Genomic DNA, 24,415 nt, shown 5'->3' with positions numbered 1-24,415 from the left:
TCAGCTTTACTGTGTAGGTGATTCTTGGTTGTAATCCTAGTTCCTTTGCCCTCCAGAATATCATATTCCAAGTCAATCCTTTATTTTGGCATCTGCTGATCAGTGGATTCTTTCAATTTCTATTTTGCCAGCTGGTTCTAGAATATTGGGGCAGTTTCCTTGATAATTTCTTGGAAAAATGCTGTCTAGGCTCTTTTTTTGATCATGGCTTTCAGAAATTCTAACAATTTTTAAATGATCTCTCCTGGATCTATTTTCCAGATCAGTTGCTTTTCCAATGAGATATTTCACATTTTCTTCTTTTTTTTTCATTCATATTATTGTTTCTTGATTTCTCATAGCCACTAGCTTCCACTTGCTCAATTCTAATTTTTAAGAAATTATTTTCATCAGTGGCTTTCGTACCTTCTTTTTCATTTGGTCAATTCTATTTTTTTAAGAATTCTTTTTTTCTCTCCAGTGACTGACCAGAGCCCTGGGAGGTAGAGACTGGAGGCTCTCGCGCATACACGTGCACCGAGGCCAGCTCCGACTCCCTTCTCCAGCCCCTCCGGCTGCCTGCTGCACTCAGGACTTTTCTTGCCCTAAAGACATCCACCCTTCTGACCCAATCATGACCGACAAGTCTTTCTTCGACACCGATGTCAACACCCTGACCCGATTCGTCATGGAGGAGGGGAGGAAAGCCAAAGGCACCAGAGAGATGACCCAGTTGCTTAACAGCCTCTGCACCGCTGTCAAAGCCATCTCCTCTGCGGTGCGGAAAGCAGGCATAGCCAATCTGTATGGAATTGCTGGCTCTACCAATGTCACTGGTGACCAAGTCAAGAAGCTGGATGTTGTCTCCAATGATCTGGTTGTTAACATGCTAAAGTCATCCTTTGCTACATGTGTTCTTGTATCAGAAGAAAACAAGAATGCCATAATAATAGAGCCAGAAAAAAGGGGTAAATATGTGGTCTGTTTTGATCCTCTGGATGGTTCTTCCAACATTGACTGCCTTGCATCCATTGGAACTATTTTTGGCATTTACAGAAGGAATTCAGTTGGTGAGCCTTCTGAGAAGGATGCTTTGCAGCCTGGCAGGAATCTAGTGGCTGCTGGGTATGCTCTCTATGGCAGTGCCACAATGTTAGTGCTGGCTATGGAATGTGGAGTCAACTGCTTTATGCTGGACCCGGTTATTGGGGAGTTCATTTTGGTTGAAAAGGATGTGAAGACAAAAAAGAGAGGCAATATCTACAGTCTTAATGAGGGCTATGCCAGGGACTTTGATCCTGCAATCGCTGAATATATCCAGAAGAAGAAATTTCCCCAGGATAACACAGCTCCTTACGGTGCAAGATACGTGGGCTCCGTGGTGGCAGATGTGCATAGAACACTGGTGTATGGAGGAATCTTTTTGTATCCAGACAACAAAAAGAGCCCCAAAGGAAAGCTGAGACTCCTGTACGAGTGTAACCCAATGGCCTTTGTCATGGAAAAAGCTGGAGGACTGGCTACCACAGGAGATAAAGCTGTGCTGGATGTCATTCCCACTGACATCCATGAGAGAGCACCCATGATTCTGGGGTCCCCAGATGATGTGAATGAAGTCCTAGAGATTTACAAGAAGCATGCTTACGGGGGCGGAGCCAAGATGGCGTAGTAGAAAGACGCACATACACATAGCTCCGAACCCACAACCCATAGAACAACTACAAAGAAGTAACTCACGGCGAATTCTGCACCCAGAGGCCACAGAACATTGGAGCGAGGGAGATTTCTGTTCCGGAGAGACCTGCAAACCTCTCGTAAAAGGTCCTTCGTGCTGCGGACTGGGCGCCGGGACTGGGAGCTGAGTACAGCCCTGCCGTGGCCGCGGCACCGAGAGGAACAGATCCGAGCGGGCTTCAGAGACGGGATCTCCAGCGGCCGCACAAGTACCTCCACCCACAGGTGACGGGGGTCGGTGAGAGAGTCCCTTTGGCGGGTTGAGGGGGGAGTGGGGTGCCCCCATGGCTCGGGCCCCCTTGGGAGACAGAAGCTGAGGGGCAGCGGCAGACCAGGGCTCCCCAAGCAGGCAGGAGCCTGGATCCATTGTTGAAGGTCTGTGCATAAACTCCCTGAGGGAACTGAGCCTGAGAGGCAGCCCTGCCCTCACCTGAGCATCTGAATTTAATCTCACACTGAATAGCAGCCCTGCCCCCGCCCAAAGCCCTGTGGCTGGAAGCAGCATTTGAATCTCAGACCCCAAACACTGGCTGGGAGGATCAGGAGGTGAGGTGGGTGTGAGGAAAATATTCAGAGGTCAAGTCACTGGCTGGGAAAATGCCCAGAAAAGGGAAAAGAAATAAGACTATAGAAGGTTACTTTCTTGGTGAACAGACATTTCCTCCCTTCCTTTCTGATGAGGAAGAACAATGCTTACCATCAGGCAAAGACACAGAAAGCAAGGCTTCTGTGTCTCAGCCCACTCAATGGGCTCAGGCCATGGAAGAACTCAAAAAGAATTTTGAAAATCAAGTTAGAGAGGTGGAGGAAAAGCTGGGAAGAGAAATGAGAGACATGAAGTCAAAGCATGAACAGCAGATCAGCTCCCTGCTAAGGGAGACCCAAAAAAATGTTGAAGAAAATAACACCTTGAAAACTAGCCTAACTCAATTGGCAAAAGAGGTTCAAAAAGCCAATGAGGAGAAGACTGCTTTCAAAAGCAGAATTAGACAAATGGAAAAGGAGATTCAAAAGCTCACTGAAGAAAATAGTTCTTTCAAAATTAGAATGGCACAGATGGAGGCTAAGGACTGTATGAGAAAGCAAGAAATCACAGAACAAAGCCAGAGGAATGGAAAAATGGAAGAGAATGTGAAATATCTCATTGGAAAAACAACTGACCTTGAAAATAGATCCAGGAGAGACAATTTAAAAATTATGGGACTACCTGAAAGCCATGATCAAAAGAAGAGCCTAGACATCATCTTTCATGAAATTATCAATGAAAACTGCCCTGAGATTCTAGAACCAGAGGGCAAAATAAATATTCAAGGAATCCACAGAACACCGCATGAAAGAGATCCAAAAAGAGAAACTCCTAGGAACATTGTGGCCAAATTCCAGAACTCCCAGGTGAAAGAGAAAATATTGCAAGCAGCTAGAAAGAAACAATTCAAGTATTGTGGAAATACAATCAGGATAACACAAGATCTAGCAGCTTCTACATTAAGGGATCGAAGGGCATGGAATAGGATATTCCAGAAGTCAAAGGAACTAGGACTAAAACCAAGAATCACCTACCCAGCAAAACTGAGTATAATACTTCAGGGGAAAAATTGGTCTTTCAATGAAATAGAGGATTTTCAAGCATTCTTGATGAAAAGACCAGAGCTGAAAAGAAAATTTGACTTCCAAACACAAGAATGAAGAGAACCATGAAAAAGTGAACAGCAAAGAGAAGTCATAAAGGACTTACTAAAGTTGAACTGTTTACATTCCTACATGGAAAGACAATATTTGTAACTCTTGAAACATTTCAGTATCTGGGTACTGGGTGGGATTACACACACACACATGCACACACGCACACACACATAGAGACATAGTGCACAGAGTGAATTGAAGAGGATGGGATCATATCTTAAAAAAAATGAAATCAAGCAGTGAGAGAGAAAGATATTGGGAGGAGAAAGGGAGAATTGAATGGGGCAAATTATCTCTCATAAAAGAGGCAAGCAAAAGACTCATTAGTGGAGGGATAAAGAGGGGAGGTGAGAGAAAAACATGAAGTCTACTCTCATCACATTCCACTAAAGGAAAGAATAAAATGCCTACTCATTTTGGTATGAAAACCTATCTTACAACACAGGAAAGTGGAGGATAAGGGGATAAGCAGAGTGGGGGGGGATGATAGAAGGGAGGGCATGGGGAGGAGAGTGCAATTTGAGGTCAACACTCATGGGGAGGGATAGGATCAAAAGAGAATAGAAGTAATGGGGGACAGGATAGGATGGAGGGAAATATAGTTAGTCCTATACAACACAACTATTATGGAAGTCATTTGCAAAACTACACAGATTTGGCCTATATTGAATTGCTTGCCTTCCAAAGGGAAGGGGTGGAGAGGGAGGGAGCTAAAGAAGTGGGAACTCAAAGTGTATTTTCTTCAGTATTTTTTGTACCTTCTTTACAAAGTTCTTCACTTTTATTCATGGTTTTCTTGCATTACTCACATTTTTCTTCCTAATTTTTCTTCTACCTCTCTTACTTGATTTTTAAAATCCTTTTTGAGTTCTTCCATGATCTGAGACCAATTCATGTTTTTCTCTGAGGCTTTAGATTTAGGAACTTTAACTTTGTTGTCCCCTTTTGAGTGGATGTTTTGATTTTTCCTTTTCACCCTAGGAAGCCTATAGTCAGAATTTTTCTTTTATTTGCTCATTTTCCAGCCTATTTCTTTACTTTTAACTCTTTGCTAATATGGGAGGGCACAATGTCCCAAACTTTGCAGGATTTGTGCAGCTGTTTTCAGAGATAGTTCTAGAGACCTGTAAGTTTTCAGTTCTTCTAAGGTGGTGTGACCTAAGGAGAGGTGTGTTTGCTACTTTCCTGGCCTGTGCCCTGGTCTGTGAGTGACTACAAGCCCTCTTTTCTGCCCTGAAACAGTGAAAAAGGTCCCGGCTCCCAAGCTGTGATGTGCGTTTTTCCTCCTCACCCTGAGATTGCCACCCAGTACTGAAACCCAGATCTGAGTAAGGGCAAAACAACAGAGTCTTGCCCTTAGTATCAGCAAAGAGACGACTGTAATCTCCTGACTAGTTGTTTGACCTCTTATCATCTGTGGACTGAGAGTTCTGGAAGCATCCACTGTTGCTGCTGGTTCAGTGACTCCTAAGGCCTGTTACTGTTTTGCTAAGACCTAGAGTGTGGTGCCATGGCTTGCAATGGACTGGTGCTCCACTCTCACCCTGGTGGTATTGACTGTTGCTGCTGACCTTCTAAGTTGTCTTGGTCTGGGAATTTGTTTCGCTCCATCCTATTGTGAATTCTGCCACTCCAGAATTTGTTTTAGGGCATAATTTAAAGTTGTTCAGAAGAGTTTGGGTAAGGGCTCAGGAGAGTCCCTGCCTTTTCTCTACCATCTTAGCTCCCTCCATTCTGTATTAGTTTCCAATGTCTTCACTCTCCAATTTAGCCTTCACATAGGTACAAAATAATCTTTCTAAGGCACAGATGTTGACATGTCATTCCCTTAAATGAAAGGTTCCAGGGCTCTCTGTTATTTATATAAAGGAAAAATTCCTTAATTTGGTATTTAAGGTCTTCCGCAATCTGACTTACTTCACATGGTTCTTCTCCTTCATAGACAACACAGATTGGCCTGCTATCTACTTATCAAACTTAATATTCTGTCTCTTTCCTCTGTGCATTTGCATATATTGTCTCCATTCCTAGAATGTACTTGCTCCCTTTCATGGTGATTCAAAATACAAGGCAGCTCTTCTCAGGTGCCATTTCATCTATTAAGCTCCCCTGATTCTCCCAGTTGTGAGTTGTCTCTTGCTCCTCAGGTTACATTGTGTTATATTTATTTGTGTACATGCTGAATAATTTTCCGTAGAGCTCCTTCAGAGCTGAAATAATTTTCAGAGATAAGGCCTTAGCGGTATGGGAGTGGCAGGTTTTTTTTTTTTTTTTAATGTATATAGAGGAGAGAGGACAGGGAAAAAACTCCTGAGGCATGCAGGATTTGTGTTGTCTTGAACAAGCCATGGAAGATAGGTAGTGAGGGTGAAAGTGGGGAGGTGGAGGAAGAACATTCCAGGCTTGGACACCAAGTATAAAAGCACAGAGATGGAAGATGGGGGTATTATGTGCAAAGAAAAAATTAGTAAAATTTCCTAATAATGAGAGCTGTCCAAAAGGAGAATGATCTGATTCACAGATCAATGGATTCTCCCTCACCAGAAGTCTTCAAGCAAAAGTCAAATGACTATGGTTATTTAGAAATAGGCATTTTGTTTTTCTTGTATGAATTCAAATAGTTAGTCACTGGGGCCCCTTTCAACTGATATTTTGTGATTTGGTGACTTTACATTTATTTCCATTAAATTTCATCTTACTATATGCTCATCTTTTATCCTAAGATGGGATATCTTTCCCAGTTCTGTGAGGTCTGTAAGTGTAGTAAACATGCCAACTATGACTACAAATCATTGACAAAAATGTTGACTAGCTTAAGATCAAAGATGGAGTCCTATGGCACCGTATTAGAGACCATTCTTTGGTTTGACAGTAATCCATTCATCACAGCTTTGGGATCTAATGAAATGAGACTAGTTCCACATTTTCCTAACTGTTAACATGGATCTCACATCTCTCCACTACATACAGAATGGCATATGAAATAAAGAAACTCTGACATGATGTTTCATTTCTTTTTGCATCCTCAGTGCTTAGCACAGTGCCTGGCACATAGTAAGAGTTTAAGAAATTCTATGGTCTTGTGGAAGGTGAGCTTTGAGCCAAGTCTTGAAGGAAGCCAGCAAAGCCAAGAGGTAGAAAGGAAAAGGGAATAATATTTGCCAATTGATTTATATGCTAAAGGGTATTACTGTGCCCTGAAATAATGAATTCAGCTTCTAAAATATTTCAACCTCTCCCTGGGATAGAATTAAGTGAATCCACTTCTTAGATTTCTTATGGAAACCATTGACTCATTGTGGTCACATTTGTGTGGGTTTTGGCAACTATCTATACAGTAGGAACAACAGTTTTGGTGACAAATGAGTACTTTTGCGGATGTACTCTTCTATAAGTGAGAAATCATAGAATCCTAAAATTTTAGAGCAGGGAGGAATCTTAAAGACAATGTAGTCAAACGTTTTAATCAAGAATTCCCTTTAAAACACGTCTACTTCTGTTTGAATGTCTTCATTTTATTCTGTTTCCTGCAATCTTCACTCATTTGTTCTAGTTCTGCCCTTTGGAGCCAAGAAGAACATGTTTTATCCACAATAATTCCTCATCCATATTTACAACCTTTTGATATTTGGAGACAACCATTATTTCCAACTCCTCCCCCAAGTCTTCTTTTTTCTGGGCTAAACATTCTGAGTTCTTTTAACTGCTCCTCATAGAACCTAATTTTCAGAAGCGTCTATACCTTAGTTGCCTTCCCTTCTTTATCAGGCTCTCCCGTAGTACTTAGAAAGGAGCACAATACTCCAGAGTACAGCAAGACTGCTATTCCCTTTCTTCTTCACACACTAATTCCATTAGTGCAGCTTACATTTGCATTAGCTTGTTTTGGCAGCTACAACACATAGTTGGCTCAAAGAATTATTTTTCACATGAACTTAGAATCCTAAACCATTAGAAGGGCTGGAACAGATTTTAGAGATTGTCTACTTCAACTTCCTCCTTTTATGATTAAATTGGGACCCAGAAACAGGAAGCCATTTGCCTAAGATTATTTAGTGGAAGAGGTGGGAGTAGAACCTAGATGTCCTGTTTTCATTCTAGTGCCTTTTTAATGACTCTATATTGTCTTACCTAGCCTATGCAGGCATAATTGATTTTTTTAGTCTAATTACAGAATTTTGCAGTTATTGCTATTATTATCCTTTATGAACAGATCTCTAAAGAACTAAGAACTATCAGTCACAATTAATAGAATAGCTCCAAATCACTAACAATAGAAAAAATCAAAATAGCATTGTGATTTCATTGGATATTCAGCAAATTGGCAAAGATGAAAAAAAAATGGAAGTAGGGGCTGTTGGAGATTTAGAAAAATGAATACATCACTAATACATGTTTGTTCTTCCCTTACCAGCATGAAGATTATTCTTTTTAATAGAGGAGAAAGACATAATGAAACCATGTTGAGATGATGAAGAGGATGATGATAGATTAGATAGTGCTTATTATATGCCAAGAACTCTGCTAAGTGCTTTACAATTATTATCTTATTTGATCCTCACAAGCATTCTGGAAAACAAGTGCTATTGATATTCTTATTTTAAAAATGAAGAAGTCAAGGTCAAGAAAGGTTAAGTGATTTGCCCAGAATAAAACTCCTCGTAAATGTTTAAGACTGGATTTGAATTCAGATCTTCCTGATTCTGGGTGCAACTCTCTATCCACTGCAGGGCTTCTTAAACTTTTTCTACTTGAGACCTCTTTTCACATTTTGGTACTATTTTTTGGTGTTGCATGGCCTGAGGACATGTACAGTGCAAAGTTCTCATGCTGTGTGTTTAGAACCAAGGCTGCAGAGAACTTGCCAGATACAACATGGGCGTGCACTGGCGGAAACACTTCAGATTTATTACACATTTGATTTTGATTTAACTTTTAGTCATTGCATGTTCAGAAACCTTTTACCACTGCCAAATTTTTATGAACACATACAGGATCCCAATCCACAGTTTAGGATGTGCTGTGTGCCCCTTATGAAATAGGATCAATTCATTGAACGCTAGAATCCTTGCATTAGAATCAGAAGTGACCTCAAAGACCATCTAAGCCAATCATTTTATAGATGAGGAAACTGAAGTCTATGGAGGTGAAATGCTTTACCTATGGTCATATGGGTAGTGAGGGTCAGGATAGAATCTGAACCCAGTTTCTCTGGCTCAAGGGACAATGCTCCTTCCATTTACCATATAGAATTGTTCCTGTTTCCTGACAAATTTATCAGTGAATGTCACTTGCTTAGCCTCAAGTAAATTGTGGAACCAACGTGGGAAAAGTAGAAAGGGAAAAGCTCCACTATGCAAGACAGTCCCAACTATCTATATGTCCATCTATGAGACAACAGGGACTGGAGGAACACTGGCCCTAGAGTCGGGAAGAACGAAGTTCAAATCCAGCCTCAGCCACAAGCTAAGTGACCCTGGAGAAGTCAATTCACATTTGCCTGTCTTAGTTTCCTCAATTGTAAAATAGATATAGAAACAGTGCCTAACTCCCAGAGTTGTTGTGTTGTGAGGATCAAATGAGATAATATTTATAAAGTGCTTACCATAATGCCTGGTACATTGTTGGTGTTTAATAAATGCTTATTCCTTTTCCTTTTCTCCTCCCTTTCCTGCCTCTTTTAACCCCATCTTTTATCCAATAAGGTAATATTTACGGTAGCTTAGAGTGGAAGAAAGAAATGGCCCCAACTGATTCAATATAGTCTTTTAAGGGGAAACAATCTGGACGTTGAAATGGTAACCAAATCACTGGATCACATGTAGTTTTTACTTTTAAAATGATCATGTATCTATAAGCATTCAGGAGACTGTGTGATTTAATGGAAGAATAAGACCTTATCATTTAGTCAGAAGTCCCATATGACGGCAATGAGCCAGTCTTATGCTGTTTTTTTAAAAAAAAGCCTCTTTCATGTTGTGATATATGAACAAGAATATACAGCAATACAAACATAATGAGGATATATTTATCTGTTGTTATTAGTAGTAATGGTTAATATGAATTAGTTCGTAAGTGGATAAAATAAGAAAGAAAGAGAATGAGGAAACAAAGAGGAAGGAAGGAGTACATGAAAGAGATTCGAACTGGGGAAGGCAGAACTTTCCTGTTTTCTTTGGAGTGAGAGGAGGGGACAATTCCAAAGACCAAGATGGGACCGCAGAAAGAAGCATTATAACTCAGCTTTATCCCATTACCAAACAACTTGATTACCAAACAGTTCTCTTCTTTAGATTTAGGGGGAGGGGAAGGGAGAAGAAAAACCTTAGTGGTAAGAAATCCCCTGAGGGAAGAAAGTAAAAGTGAAGCTGGAAAAAAGAAAAGTTTTGCTCAAACAAATCCAATAAGACTAGGATTAGAAGGGGAAAAAATTAGCTGGGGAAAAAATTTTAGTAGAAAATTTCTCTGATAAAAGTTCGATTTCCAAGATGTATAAGGAACTGATTCAAGTTAAGGAGAACAATAGACATTCTCCTATTGATAAATAGTCTAAAGATAGGAACAGGTATTTTTAAAAAAATTCTCCAAAATCATTAGAGAAGTGGACATTAAAACAAGTCTGAGATTCTACCTCCTATTTACTGGATTGGAAAAGATGACAAAAATGGAAAACGATAAATGTGTATGGGACTATGGGAAAAACAAGCATATTGATGCATTGTTGGTGTGCCTGCGAATGGTCACAACCATTATGGAAAGCAATTTGGATTTGTACTCCAAATGCAATTGAAGAGTTCATGCCCTATAACTCAGTATATTGCTAGACCTATACTCAAAAGAGATACAAGAAATAAGAAAAGTGTCCTACATGCAAAAATATTTATAGCAATGATTTTGTGGTGACAAAAAAAGTCTAGGAACTGAAGGGATGCCATCAATTGAGGATGAATTGAATGAGTTGTGGTGTATAGATATAATGGAAAGTTACTGTGCTATAAGAAATAAGAATCTAGAGTTTTTCAAAGAGACATGGAAAGATTTGTACAAATGCAGAAGTGGAAGAATTTATACTAAATCACAATATTATAAAAACAAATACATTTGATGGCTTTTATAAGCTGTGATAGAGAATGAAATGAACAAAACCAGAACAATTTATACCATAACAATATTATGAAGTCAAGCAACTTTGAAAGCATAAGAACTATGATTAATGCAATGAGTATCCATGATTACAGAGGACAGTGATGAAGCCTATTATCAATGGTGTGCTAGAGCCAGCTTGTACTGGCTCACAAGAGCTGATTGTTCAATTTCCAGCATAAACATTCACTTACACATTAGATTGAAATCAGCAAACACTATATATCAGGTCTTGATTTATTGCTTTCTTGATAATCTAGACCAGTACTGTCAAACTCAAATAGAAATGCATCCTTGTTGATCTCATACTGACTTAGAAAACCACAAGTTAAAATCATCTATGTTGTATTGCATTTTTATTTTTCACTAAAAATTTCTCAGTTATATTTTAATCTGGTTTAGGTGGTACTCTGCTGAGAGTTTGACACCTTAAGAAAGTGAAGTCCCTTAAAACCCTTAAGAACTTAAGAAAGTGATAAAGAAAATATTCATTATGCAGATTAAACTTCAAAGTGTGTAGTGGGTAGATTTTTTTCACCCAGAGAGCCAATTGTTAAGCATTTACTGCAGTACATGCCTATAAGCTGTCTACTTCCTGACAGAGAAGTGATTGAGGAGGGGAAACATAGATGTAGATATAGATACAGGTACAGCAGAGACATATGTATGTACATATTTATAGACGTGTAGATAACCCAATACTTACACACATGCATACATATCTGTATATGTGTGCATAGAGACAATAAAGGAATTTGTTATGTGAAATTTTTTCCCCCCAATGGAATAGGAAGTGGGAGGAAGAGAAAAAAGGTAAGGATGCTACAGAAACAGAATTTTACATCTACTTTCACACAAGGTCACTATATTGTTAATTTTATTTATTTACACTAGACCTCTCCTGGAATGGGAGTAATGTGTAAATGTTTATAATATAGAAACAAAAAAGTAATAAAACTTAAGAAAAACAAAGGAGACAGAAGGCAAGGGGAGAGACAGTACCTCTTACACCTATTTCCCATCAATCAGGGGATAGGAAAATTGGAAGTGGGAATGGGAAGGGAAGAGAAGACAGGTAGCAACAGAGACCTGCATCCAAAATGTAGGCAATTTCTTCACCTTTAAATAAAGAGACTGGATTTGATGAATTTCAATATCCTTACAATCTTGAAATTCATCCTAAAATAGTTTTTGGATTCTATAGTGCAATTTGACTGCAATCAATCAATAATTATTTAAGTGCTTTCTACATTCTGCATTCATTGTGTGTGTTAACACTTGTTGATGTGATTGAAAAAAGAGTGGTATTCATTAGAACAGTGTTAGGTAGGACACTGGAGAAAAAACTCATGCTGACAGTATCAGATGTTCTTGAAGAATAACATTTGTAAAATCTATAGAGAAATGATTCATTTTTGGACTTTCATCATAGTCCTGGATTTCCTTAAGGTGGAAAGAGAAAGGGAACTGAGGAAACTAAAGATGGGTAAAGCATATGGATTAGCACAAGTTTACAAAGAGAGGATGAATGCTGAAAAACCAATAATTTCGAGAGCTTTGCAGGATAAATACACAATGTATTGGAAGGAAATATCTTATTTAAATTGAAGAAATATGACAGGAGAATAATAACTCCCAACATATGTGTACACACATATACACTCACAAAACATACCTGTATTTTTCATTTACATTAAAAATTATAAGAATCATCTGTACATGCACTGCATATAGCCTTAGTATTACTCAGTAATACTAAGAGAGTATTAGTAAGAAACAATTGCGATTTTTCAAGTGATATTCTGCTAATAAATTCTTTTTCATAATACTTTTTCATAACTGAAAACATAGAGATTATGAAATTCCACTTATCATTTGTCACTTACAAGAGAGGTATTTCATTCAGCAGTGAAAACTGCCTTAAAACCTTCAACCAACATCCCTCTCATCCATATATTGAAACTTTCTTTAAGATACCTTGAAAGATATAGCAACAGATATAACTTACATCCCTAAGTATCAGACAAGGTATAATATAGGGTAACATGCTTACTAAAGATATCCACCATCATTTCAGAGCTGATCTAACCCAGATTCTAAATTGAATAGGGACATTCCATGTATCTTGAGATCCTTTGGAGGCTTTTCTTTGCATATGACATTGGGTTGGTTACTATAAGCTGGGCAACATTACAGAATCTCTTGAAAAAGATTTATAACTTCTCAAAAATATTTGACCTAACCATTTGCACAGAAAAAACCAAATGAATGAAGAATGTTTACCATTCAGATTATGATATACATTGACTAGACAACCTACAGAGCTTTTCCGTCAGCCTATATATCTTGGACAGATAGTATAAATAGACAATAAGTTGGCCCCAGAATTAAATTAAAAGAAGAGTACATTAGATTCTCTTTGGAGAAACTCTTCTAATGACCTTAAATTTCTTCTGGAAACAAAAGCCTTTCTTGTTGATAGAAATAACCTATCAACGTTACTATGTGACTGAGAGTCATGAATACTGTAGCCTCCAAAGAATTAAAAATGAATATTTCACAGAAGGCAATGAGGAGGAGGATGAAGGGTATAAGAAGGCTGCAGCAGGAAGTAAGCCAGGAACTCTATAGCACCAGAGCAAAGGAAGACATGCAAGAGTAAGGGATACACATGGAGAGTCCATGTGCTCAACTGGTATCCTTGCTATGTATAGAAGCAGAGTTACTCTACAAAGCCAGAAAGCATGTATACATTGATGAGATCCTGGGTCTATTTGATGGTATCTCATCGGGACAAAGTTTGAAATTAAGCACACATCAAGAAAGAGGACTGATATCATCTAAGTGATGTTACATCTACAGATGATTTGATAGGTGCAGAATGCTTGAAAATTAGAAAAAGAAATAATCATGTATGTTATATGTATGTGCATGTATGTGCTCTTTGATAGATTGCAAGACTTCTATTTTAAGTGTGTACTGTATGACTGTATATGATAGTTATCTGGAAACATTGAAATGACTCTGCTGGTTTTCTTGGAGATTACTTTTATGTTCCTCAGAAATCTTGAATCATTAGCAACCTGAATTTACTGGAATTGTCCCTTCAGTTTTGGTAAATTGGACCATGAAAACTGGCTATTATATCAACAAATTAGAAATTATATCATTAAAATATATCTCCATATTCATAAATAATGCCTCATGTAGCCAGAATTTTTTTAGATTAAAATTAGAAAGTGTTGTTTTGTTTAATGTTGGTTTCTCAGTGGACACAGGAAAGATTCATTTAAAAATAAGAGCCACTATTATATTAGAAAGATTTTGAAGTTCTCTATCATGTTGACAACATTCTTTTCATTATTATTTATCAGTGTACTTGCACAGAACACAATAAGTCCCTCAAAAAAATTCTAAACTTCTATTATGAAAATGTTAATCCTTCTTTAGCTATAGTGGGACAAAGGAAATGATGAAATAGAATAACGCATTCATATACGAATTCTAAACAGATGTGTGCTGCCTTAAATATTTATTCATTGTTATTTGCAGAATTTAACATGAACTGTTAAGCAAGAGGCCACATACCATTCAGACAGGCATTTTTTCTGTAAGGCTCCACGTCAGCTCTTAGAATTACTCACTCATTTATCACTTTCCCAGAACACAGATCTGAACTTGTCACTCCTTTGCTCAAGAATCTTCAGTGGTTCCTATTGTCTCTCAGACAAAATACAAACTCCTTTATTTAGCATTTAAAGCCCTGTGTATTCTGACTCCTGCATACCTTTCCAGGCTTATTGAACATTGCATTGCTTCCCTTTATCCATTCCAGTCAAATTGCCACACTTATTTTATCCTTTATACAACCTTCCATCTCTCTTACCTGTGTCTTTGCATGGGTAAGTCTCCACAGCTATGATGCTTTCCCTCCTCACTTTTTTCTCTTTAAATTCATGGCTGCCTTCAGTGTTCAACCCAAGCATGACCCTCTATATAAGGGCCTTCTTGATCTCACAAGTTTCTAGTGCCCTCTCCTTAAGAAATTCCTTTTTATCTTTATACATGTAATGCATTTCTTTACTTGGGAATATTGTTTCTTGTTTCTTCTAGTAGAGTATGGTTCTAGAGGGAATCTTCCTTGTCTCTTCTTTTTGTTTATATTTGTCTCCAGAATCTAGCTTAGGGCTTGACCTACAATAGTTGCTTAATAAAGATTTTTGAATAGTCTACCTCTACTATTCTTATATTGGCCAGATAAAATAAATATGAAATTAAACAATTAACAGTTGACAAAAAAAGGAGATAGATTGGTTATTCTTCTTTACACATACTTACAAATGTAGGCTTAAAAAGCAGATGAGACATTCACACATTTGTACCTTACTTTTCTCTTAATTGTGTGAGAGGATTATATAAAAAATTATGAAACATTCTCATTCCTTTTTTTAAAAAAATCATAGTTATAACATTGAAAGCAACCTTAGAGACCTTGAGTCCAAGATCCAAACTTAATAAATGAGAAAACTGAAACTTAGATATATGGTATGACTTGTCTGAGATCACATAGTTAACTAATTAATGGGAGAATCAAGATTAGTGCCTGGAACTTGACTGTTAGTCTATTTTTATTATTTTTCAGCTACATAGATCTTGTATTTTTCCAATTACGTGTTTGACTCCTAGTCTAAGTACTATAATCTCTATATAGGGTAATGAACAAAGTATTTATTTAATAATTTCAAAGCTCTTTTCCTGAAAATGGTAAAAGATACTCCCTTAAATACAAAGGGTATTCTTGAAGAGGACAGAGGTCAGAAATTTAGGACCCTGTATCTGTGAAGAGAGAGACTTTGCAAAATAAATATTTTAGAATTGTGACTTTTCCCCTGGATTGCTATGAAAAAAAGAATGGATTCTATATTTTGGAATTAAAGAAATAATTCTAAAAAGGAGCACTTGCCCCTCTTCAAAGCAAACAGAAAACAGATGGGATAATAGTCAAGTGATAAAACACTGTATGCTATAATATTGATTGCTCTTAGTGGAAAGCAAGCAAGCGTGGTGATATACTGTCTTTTCCGCTCTGAGTTATTTGTCAAACCGACTTGGGTTGCGTCTACACAATGCCCAGAATTCAGAATTTTCCTAATATCTGGATTTGGGCCTCATGTGGACACAGCATTAGGCAAACTGCACCCTTCATCATGAGGCCTTAGGGAGACCATTCATGTAATTAAAACATTCTATAAACCATAAAATCAGCCACAGTGGCCACAGGATTTTATTTCTTGTCAGAGAAATAAATAGCCCTGGCTAGGCCTCCCTAAATTTTGCACCTAAAGACCTACCATAGAAATACAAAGCTTCTATGAACTATGTTTGCATATCAGCTACTTGATCATATATAAAGAGTCAGAGGTTGAGGATATACAAATGTAAATTACTCTAGATGGCCAAAACCGAAGGAAAGGGAGGAAAAGCCTCTGTTGGGCTAGAGGAAATTGAAGTATCTAAAATAAATACATGGGCACCTTAAGGACTTTCAGTGACTGAAAAAGAAATCCCTGATTTACAGTCAGTTTGTGACCTTTACATCTTCCACTTCCTTTGCTTGTCTCGCTGGTGTTCTGTTAAACAAGAAAAGCGTTGTGACCCATAATTGTGGGCAGATTCACAGCAGGTTTGGTGGAGCTTTTTTAGCGCTGGTGTCCGAGTGACTTCCATCTGCTGCTGCCTTGTGTGCTTCCCACAGGGGGACCAGGCTAATTTTTCAGTCAATTAGCAGAAGGGCTGCTTTTGTTCTCCAAGTGTACCCCCTGGGCTCTGTTTACACTCTGGACTCCGCATTCAGATAGATGTTTGGAAAAAAGCATATTGGGTTGTTGTCTTTTTTTTTCATGACCTTTTTGACACTGTTGGGCAAATGCTGTCTCCAGTAATTCCAGGGACTTGAGTCAAGACTTACAAGCAATGACTTTGTGGTTTTGCTTCCTTGGAGGGAAAGAGAAGATGTTTTAAAAAGCAAGCTATATCACATGTAGTCGAAGAATTAATATAGGTTAATTCAAGGTTGTTTTTTTTTTTTAATTTGTCTTGTTTTAGATTTTAGATTTTTTAGATTTTCTTTATCTCATTACCCTAAAGGGGCTAGAATTGGGTGGAGATAGGAAATGGATGATAAAATAGATTACACAAATAGCTCCCTATTCACTGTCTCCATCCTAACATCCAGGGGAATGAATTCAATTCTGATCAGTTTTTGTGGAGATTTAAGTCGGTGTACACATGGTCCATTCAGTTTCAAGTTATTCTCCTCTTATCCTAGACCAATAAGACCACACAAAGCGGAAAGGGGAAACAATTGGGATGGGTTTATTCTGCGACTGATCTGAAGCCACTCTAGACCTTAACTACTTTTGAGGGAGAAGGGGACAATATTTTACAACTCACCTGGTCAAATGCTACTTGGTCTTGGCCCACAAGAGTGGTTCAAATGGTCTATGAATTACTGTGATAATTTCTTTTTCATAAGTTCAATTTCAATTTATTCCAATAAACATTTATTGTGTAACTGCTAAGGAGAAAGCACCATTTGAAAAATATATTGGGATTTGGACATTTAGAATCTGAGAGCAAACAGCTGAAGAAGTTTCTAAAGTAAATGTAATCATTCAAAATCTAATTATTGGCAACTAAATTTCATTAACTGAATTTTGTATTCAACATATATTTTTATGGATTGACATACATTTGGAATGTATAGAAATAAACCCTCTTTTTGTTTGTGTGCTCTTTCTACAGAAGTCTACGAATTTAAATCAGGACCTGGCCTGTATATTTTTTCCAAAAATGAGAGATGTCTTTTCCTTTACTAGTGCTAAATATGACCAGAGACCAACAATGCAGCTTGACTTATTATGTAGAGGAAAAGGGAATATTTACAAGGAGTATGCAGATATTCACTACTGATATGCTGATTTCTCCAATTCTAAGACCATTCTTATGTCCTGACCAGGTACAATTTTGATTCAATCTTATGTTTAGCTGCGATGTCGAGCCTTGCTTAGTACCACTCTGAAAGGAGTGAAGTTTTTTTTTTCTCTTCTTCTCTGTTCCACAGTCATTTGCTACTTTTACTGCAGGATGTCAAGCAAGTTCGGCTTTCCGTAACCTTTCATCTGCCCAGCCTCTTGGCTATATCTTTCTATAGTTAATAAATATACTTTTCCTCAGTGTTAAGCAATAAAATATTCACTGGGTCTGAGCTGGGGTTAACAGATTTCTGAAAATTTTATTGCGTGACAGCCTGTCCTGCATAATCCCCTCAGCTGTCTCATGTTCTGGGGCAGGAATGATCTTATGTGTCACTCTAATAGTCTAGAATTACACTTGTATCACTGTCACCAGCATATGGGGCTGTGTATACCCCTAGGCCCAGCTCCCTCTCTTTCACGGCATTTAAAATGATAACATTTGGCAAAGCCAGTTTTGACAGAAAGTGAACTCTCCTTTCCGCATTTGTGACAAAGCCGGCCACCAGAGGCCTGACACCGAGCAGCCAATCATCATACTCTTTACTGGATAATGATAGTGGGTTTCACTCATCTTAATAACTGCCTCTGTGCAAAGGGAGACTTGAGTGCAAGTCCTCACTTAATTATACAGTCTTCATCTGAAGTGCTTTATTCATGGGGGCTTCAGCTGTGCAGGCACTCTAAGAATTCTCCTTTTCCAAACCCTCTGACTAAATATATTGATTTCAGGACCAGTAATGGGGGCAACAAGGATTTAAGGAAGATAATTCCTAGGGAAAGGGACACTGTCAGCCTTCACCCAAAGGGGAGGAAGGGAAGCAATGTGAGGAGCACCTCTGAATGCCAACATCATTCTGATGAGAACTCTGAATTCATTACCATGCCAGACCCCGTTTAGACTAATGGTTCATGGGAAGGAGAGCAATAATGATATTATTGACAGTAAATAAAAGGGGAAAGAGAGCAGATTGCCTAAGAATGACACCATACACCAGATCTGACAATTTATGGTTCTGAAAGAAATAGAACACAGACGTAATAGCTCCATCCAGCACTTGTTGCTGGCAAGAATAATGAATATCATTTGATGATTAAGCCACCTTTGCCACAGCAACCCTGCTGTCACAATTCAGATGAAAGGGAGATGGTAGCTGGTCATTGTGTCATCTTTGAAGAGCCCCCAGTTCTTTGACTTTCCCGCTTTTTGTTTCCTGCTGCTGTTTCCCTTTCCACCCTACCTGTTCTGACTTGGCATTTATTTCTTTCTAGCTCAAGTTTCTGTGTGTGTATTCTACTTTGTAAAATGGAAATAATAATACTTGGCCTCCTTCTTTCACAAGGTTGTCGCAAAGAAAGTGCTTTGTAACCATGAAGCTCCATAGAAAGGTGAGCTGTCATTATTCACCTGGTATGGCTTGCTCTGAGTAACTCCTGGGCCTACAAGCCCTGTGACCTGGAGAATGGAGCAATCCTCATCAGAGAAGCTGTCCTTGGTGCTTAGAATTTGGGAAATGCCTGACATTTTGCCCTCCTAATTTGGAGAGGTTGGAATTGACACTGATGGATATCTACAGGTGCAGGTGTAACTCGAAAATCCAAAAGGCCACTTCTCACTGTGCATCATTAAAGGTTTTCTTTTGGTTTCAGGCTGTGGTTACTTTTTACAGCAGCTGATGCAATTGTCAGTTACATTTCTTAGACCTGGTATTGGCTTCATCACTTTTCTTTAAAAACATAAAATGAAAAAAGACATTTTCTTCTTGATTGGATGGACCATGGCTCCGAATTGCAGTAGTATTTCTTATATCTTAATGTCACTATAAAATCAGAACCTACTAACGGACACCACAACTGGCTTCAGGAGCTGACACAGCAGCAACACCCATTGGCCAGACTGCACAGTAAGTAGTAAGACAGGGGCACCAAGAATAAGAGATGAGAAGGCAGCTAGTGTCAATTGTCTAGCTGGACACAGTTTTCTATCAGCAGCTCTGGTAGGCTTCTGCTCTGGGAACAAAATGTGCTCCCCTCTCTTCCTCAGAATAAACTGATCACCTGAAATCTTTTTCCACGATGTTGACTCAGGTTTGGATACTCAGCACTTTCTCAATTCACCCTCAGATTTCTTCCCCCTTTTCACAAAACTCCTCCCAAACCTTCCTTTGTAAAGAGCTGAGAGCCTTCCAGGTAACTCCATTCTCTCTCAGCAGCTGTTTTGGGCTTTTACTCCAAGAAACAACATGCCACTATATAAGGTACCCCTTGGTACCACTCATGTCAGCTTCTTTTTGTCTCTTGTCTTCCGCTAGTACATACTCCTTTGTGGCAGAGGCTGTCTTCTTCTTAGTTGTATCTCCAATGCTTAGCACAGTGCTTGGCAAATAGTAGGTGCTTAATAAATGTTTATTGAATTGACAAAATGCTTTCGTGTATTATAAATTTATGCTACAGACCCTCAACAGGCCATTCATGGCTACTCACAAATCTTTTTACTGTTTCTCTAAAAACATACTTGCACTGAATACCTTATGTTATAAAGAAAATGCTTTGGAAATGGTGTCTTGCACATAGTAGGTGCCTAATAAATGTTTGCTGAACTGGATTGAATGAAATCTTAAAGTATGAGCTATTATCAGCTATTATAACACTTCATCTGTGATGCTCAGGGTGCAAAGTGCTTGCGTTATTACTGAGGAGGTGCCATAATTCTCTTTTCTCAGTCTCCTATCAATCAACCAGTCCCCAGGCATAGGTCAGGAGCTATGGTAGGTAAAGCTGGAGTATCAAGACAAAAATGACACAGACCCTACTCTATATGCAATCTAAAGTAAAAGGGTCTTATACTCTATTAAGGGAGAAATATTTATGTGTGTGGACATAATTATATACAAAATTAATATGTGTGATGGAAAGGGCAGTAGTAGTAGTGAATCTTTCAGGAAAAGGCATATATTGAAGGTAGCACTTAATATAAGCATTGGAAGATATTAAAATTCCTATACAATGTTTTATTGACATGGAACATTTGTGTACTTTCCAGTGGTTGTTGCCGAGTTGCTTCAGTTGTGTCCAACTGTCCTTGATCCCATTTGGGATTTTCTTGCCAAAAATACTAGCATGGTTTGCCATTTCCTTCTTCAGCTCATTTTACAGATGAAGAAAGTTAAGCAAATAGGGTTGTGACTGCTTTAATCTTGGACATAAGTTCTGACCTACTTTAATATTGCCTAAGATCTCATGATTTTTTTTCTGTTATTATTATTAGTAGTATTGTCTCAATACTCATCTTTCAGTCCACTAAGAGCCCTCAGATCCTTTTTTTTGCTGTCTATGCAAATTCTCCATATTTGTTAAATTGACATTTTGAACCAAAGTGTAAAACTTCTCATTTATTCTTATTAAATTTTACCTTAATTAATTTGGTTTAACTTCCTAGCCATTTAAAAAAAAAAATTGGAGTCTGCCTCTGGCATAGTTATCCCTTAATAAAGTTCATGGTTCAAGCAGCTAAGTTCCCTTTACCAAAATTTATTCTGACTTATCCATAATGAAGACATTAGGAATAATACACCACTTATTTTGGGACTCATTTGTTTATTTTGTCCTACATGGCACATACTCCATATTGAGCTATGGTATCCAAAATAGAGTCATATAATCTTTGTCAGTAGATTATATTACTGAATCCAATGATCTTTCCCTGTCATTTCTCTGTTTCCTTAATCTTTCTTCAGTATTTGATAACTATTGACTAATCTTTCCTTCCAATTATATTTTCTTTCTTTGGATTCCATGAAACCACAATCTCCTTATTTAGTTCCTATCATTCTAATAACTCTTCCTTTAGCTTTTTTAATAGTTCCTCTTGCTCCTTGGGAGCCTTCAGAGTGGATATTCTTCAGATTTCTGTAATCTACTCTCTTCTCATCTCTATACACTCTTTTCCTTGGTAATCTCATTTATTTGCATGGCTTTAACTATCACCTCATTCCAACTATGATCTCTCAAATCTTTAGCTCTGACTTTCCTCATTAGTTCTAAATTTCCTACATTGCCACCTATATCCCTTACCATAAATTGTGGTCTCTCAAATACATTTTTCTATCTGCTTTGACATATAAACCTACCTTTCCAGGTCATTTTGAGGAAAATATTTTGCAAACTGTAAAACCCAATATAAATATCAATTATTATTTTAATTGATACCACTATTTATCCAGTTTCACATGTCTGAAATCTTGATGTTTTCTTTTTCTCTTTACTGTTATTTCCTATATTGACTTAATTACCAAATTCCATTAATTTCTTCCTCTCTAATCACTCTGAATCAATTCCTCTACCCACTTTCTATTCCCACTGCTACCATCTAAGTCTAGGCACTCATTAGCATGTCTCTGGACTATTACAATAGTCTCTCAATCAGTCTTCCAGCTTTCAAGCCATAATTTACACCAATTCCAGAATCCTGTATGTTCATATCTGAACAAATTACCCCTCTGATCAAAATCCTATTGTTTTCTACTGAAAAGCAGATGGTAAAATTCCTTAGTAGATTTTGATGCCAAACTATTTTTCCAACCTTATTTAAAACCACTTTTTGCTATGTAATCTAGTCTATTTGAATTGATCTGTGTACCACCTTTTGTACTCAACCTCCCCTTTCCCAAGGCATCTCAATGCCTGCAATAGTTTCCCTCTCTGCTTCATACCCCATGCCTATCCTCTATAATAAACTGTGAAATTATTACAGATTCTTTGAGACATAGCTCAAAAGCTACCTCCTTCATAAAACTTTCCCTTATTTCCCCCATCAAAAATGGTTCTTTTAGCTTCAAAAAGTTCAAATAACTTAAAGATTTCTCCCTATGGTCAACCTGCTTTTTCAGGATCTAGCAGACTGGAGAAATATTTTTTTTTCAGTTCTGTTTTGTTCATTCTACTTTTTAATAATATAATTTTAAAAATCCTATCTGACATTCTGGTGCCCAAAACTCTGGGTTCTTCTGAGGTCTGAGAGACAGGTGGCACTAAAAGGAATATTAAGACTTGTGAAATTGAACAACTACTAGTCACAGGAAATGAGAGACAGGTTACTTTCAAAGAGGTGGGAAGAATGAATGGACTAACTCAAAAGTTGGATACAGTTCACAGACATGAACAAGCCTAATATTTATTCAAGTTTTAATTGAAATCATTGAGTCCCCAATAGTGAATAATCTATCATTTTTTCAAAGCTTGCTCATGAGTAGTAGCTGTTTGCAATTTTGTCTTAGGTTTACGCATGAAAACCAAATGGCTGGAGATACATAATGAACCCCTTGGATCATTTTTAGCAGCTAATCAACATAGTGACAGCCCTTTGGTTTAATACCAATGTGGTGTCATTCTATGAAGCACTCTACAACAGATGATGAATTTGAATCAGGGATTAAAATATGCATCTACACATATGTGCTCTGAGGTTTTAAAAATAAGCAATGAGTTGTTAGTTATGTGCACATTGAATTTCAAACAAGCCCCTGTAGGCTCCAGTGCTGCTGGTTAAAACTTGAAAGCTAGTCTCTATTATTTACACTGAGGTTTTAGATCTTTTTAAAAGCAAAGCAACTAAAAAAAATCTTAAAAGATTCGTACAGCATTTTTTGCAGCTGATTTTTCCTCTCAGTTGAAAAGAATTATCACTGTATTCATCAGAAAACTCTCAACTTTAGCTAACTTAGGCCTTCATACTTGATTAAATCTTTAACAGGTGTCTGTGAAATTTAGACTTTCATGCCTCGGAATGCTGAAGATTGAACTGCTATGTTTAGCCATTCCATCAAACTAGATATAGCTTTTATAGCCAATGAAAGTCAAATGATTATTTGGGGCTCTGGCCTGCTGCGATCAATGTAAACATTTCTATGCATAAAAAGAAAGTGATAGGTTATATACAAGGTGTGACAATGTAATGAGACTTGATTTTTAACAAACATACCAGAACTTTACATCCAAATGAGTAGTTGTGCCTTTCAGAGTAGTCACCTTGGGATTACCTTTATATCCTAGAGCTGATTTTAAAATATATATACATACACACACACACACATATATATATATATGTTTACATATATATTTCAATAGTGGAAATCTTTGCCTTTTAATGGTGTATTTGATTTATGGAAAAATCCAAAAGAACTTCAGAATTGAGTTCCATGCATAAGGTGAGCTATTGAGTAATCCCAAACCCAAGATAAAATATATAGCAAATCTAAGAATAGTAAAAGATCTCAGAGTTCATATGGTCCAACCTCTGTCTAAATAGGCATCATAGAATCATATATTTCAAGATGGAAGTGATATTAGAAGTCACCTAGTCCAACTGCCTCATTTTCTAGATAACAAAATGAAGCTGCACTGATGTACAGTGATTTGCTCAAGGTCTCATCCATAAAAAGCAGCAGAGATGTCATCTGAACTCAGTTCTTCATACTCTAAATCCAACATTCTTTCCATTAGACCATGTTTTTACAACATCCTCAACAAATGCTTATACAGTCTTTGATAGGAGATGATTTTTGGCAGAGAACTCAGTACTTCTTAAGGTAAACCATTCTGTTGGGTTTTTTCCGCTTTAGCTCTAATTGTTTGTCTAACAGACTTTTGTTTGTTTATTTTTGTTTTTCCTTACAAGGAATCAAAATTGTCTTCATAATTTTTACCCATTATTCTTAACACTGGAGTAGAGTGGAATAAGACTAATCTTTCTTCTATACACATCCCTTCAAATGCTTGAAGGCAATTGTTAACTTGGTCTTCTCCATTCTAAATATCCTTAGTTCCTTCAACCAGTCTTTTAT

At 37.6% G+C, this 24,415-nt stretch overlaps 1 pseudogene; it reads left to right on the top strand.

Moving 5' to 3' along the window:
- The first annotated feature begins 491 nt into the window (after positions 1–491).
- Positions 492–1,648, top strand: LOC140502564 (fructose-1,6-bisphosphatase 1 pseudogene; annotated as a pseudogene).
- The last annotated feature ends 22,767 nt before the right edge of the window (positions 1,649–24,415 follow it).

This window comes from Notamacropus eugenii, chromosome 4, assembly GCF_028372415.1.
Source record: "Notamacropus eugenii isolate mMacEug1 chromosome 4, mMacEug1.pri_v2, whole genome shotgun sequence".
NCBI classification, from domain to species: Eukaryota; Metazoa; Chordata; class Mammalia; order Diprotodontia; family Macropodidae; genus Notamacropus; species Notamacropus eugenii.
The sequence above is the reverse complement of the archived record's forward strand: the minus strand, read 5'-3'. Positions and strand labels throughout refer to the sequence as shown.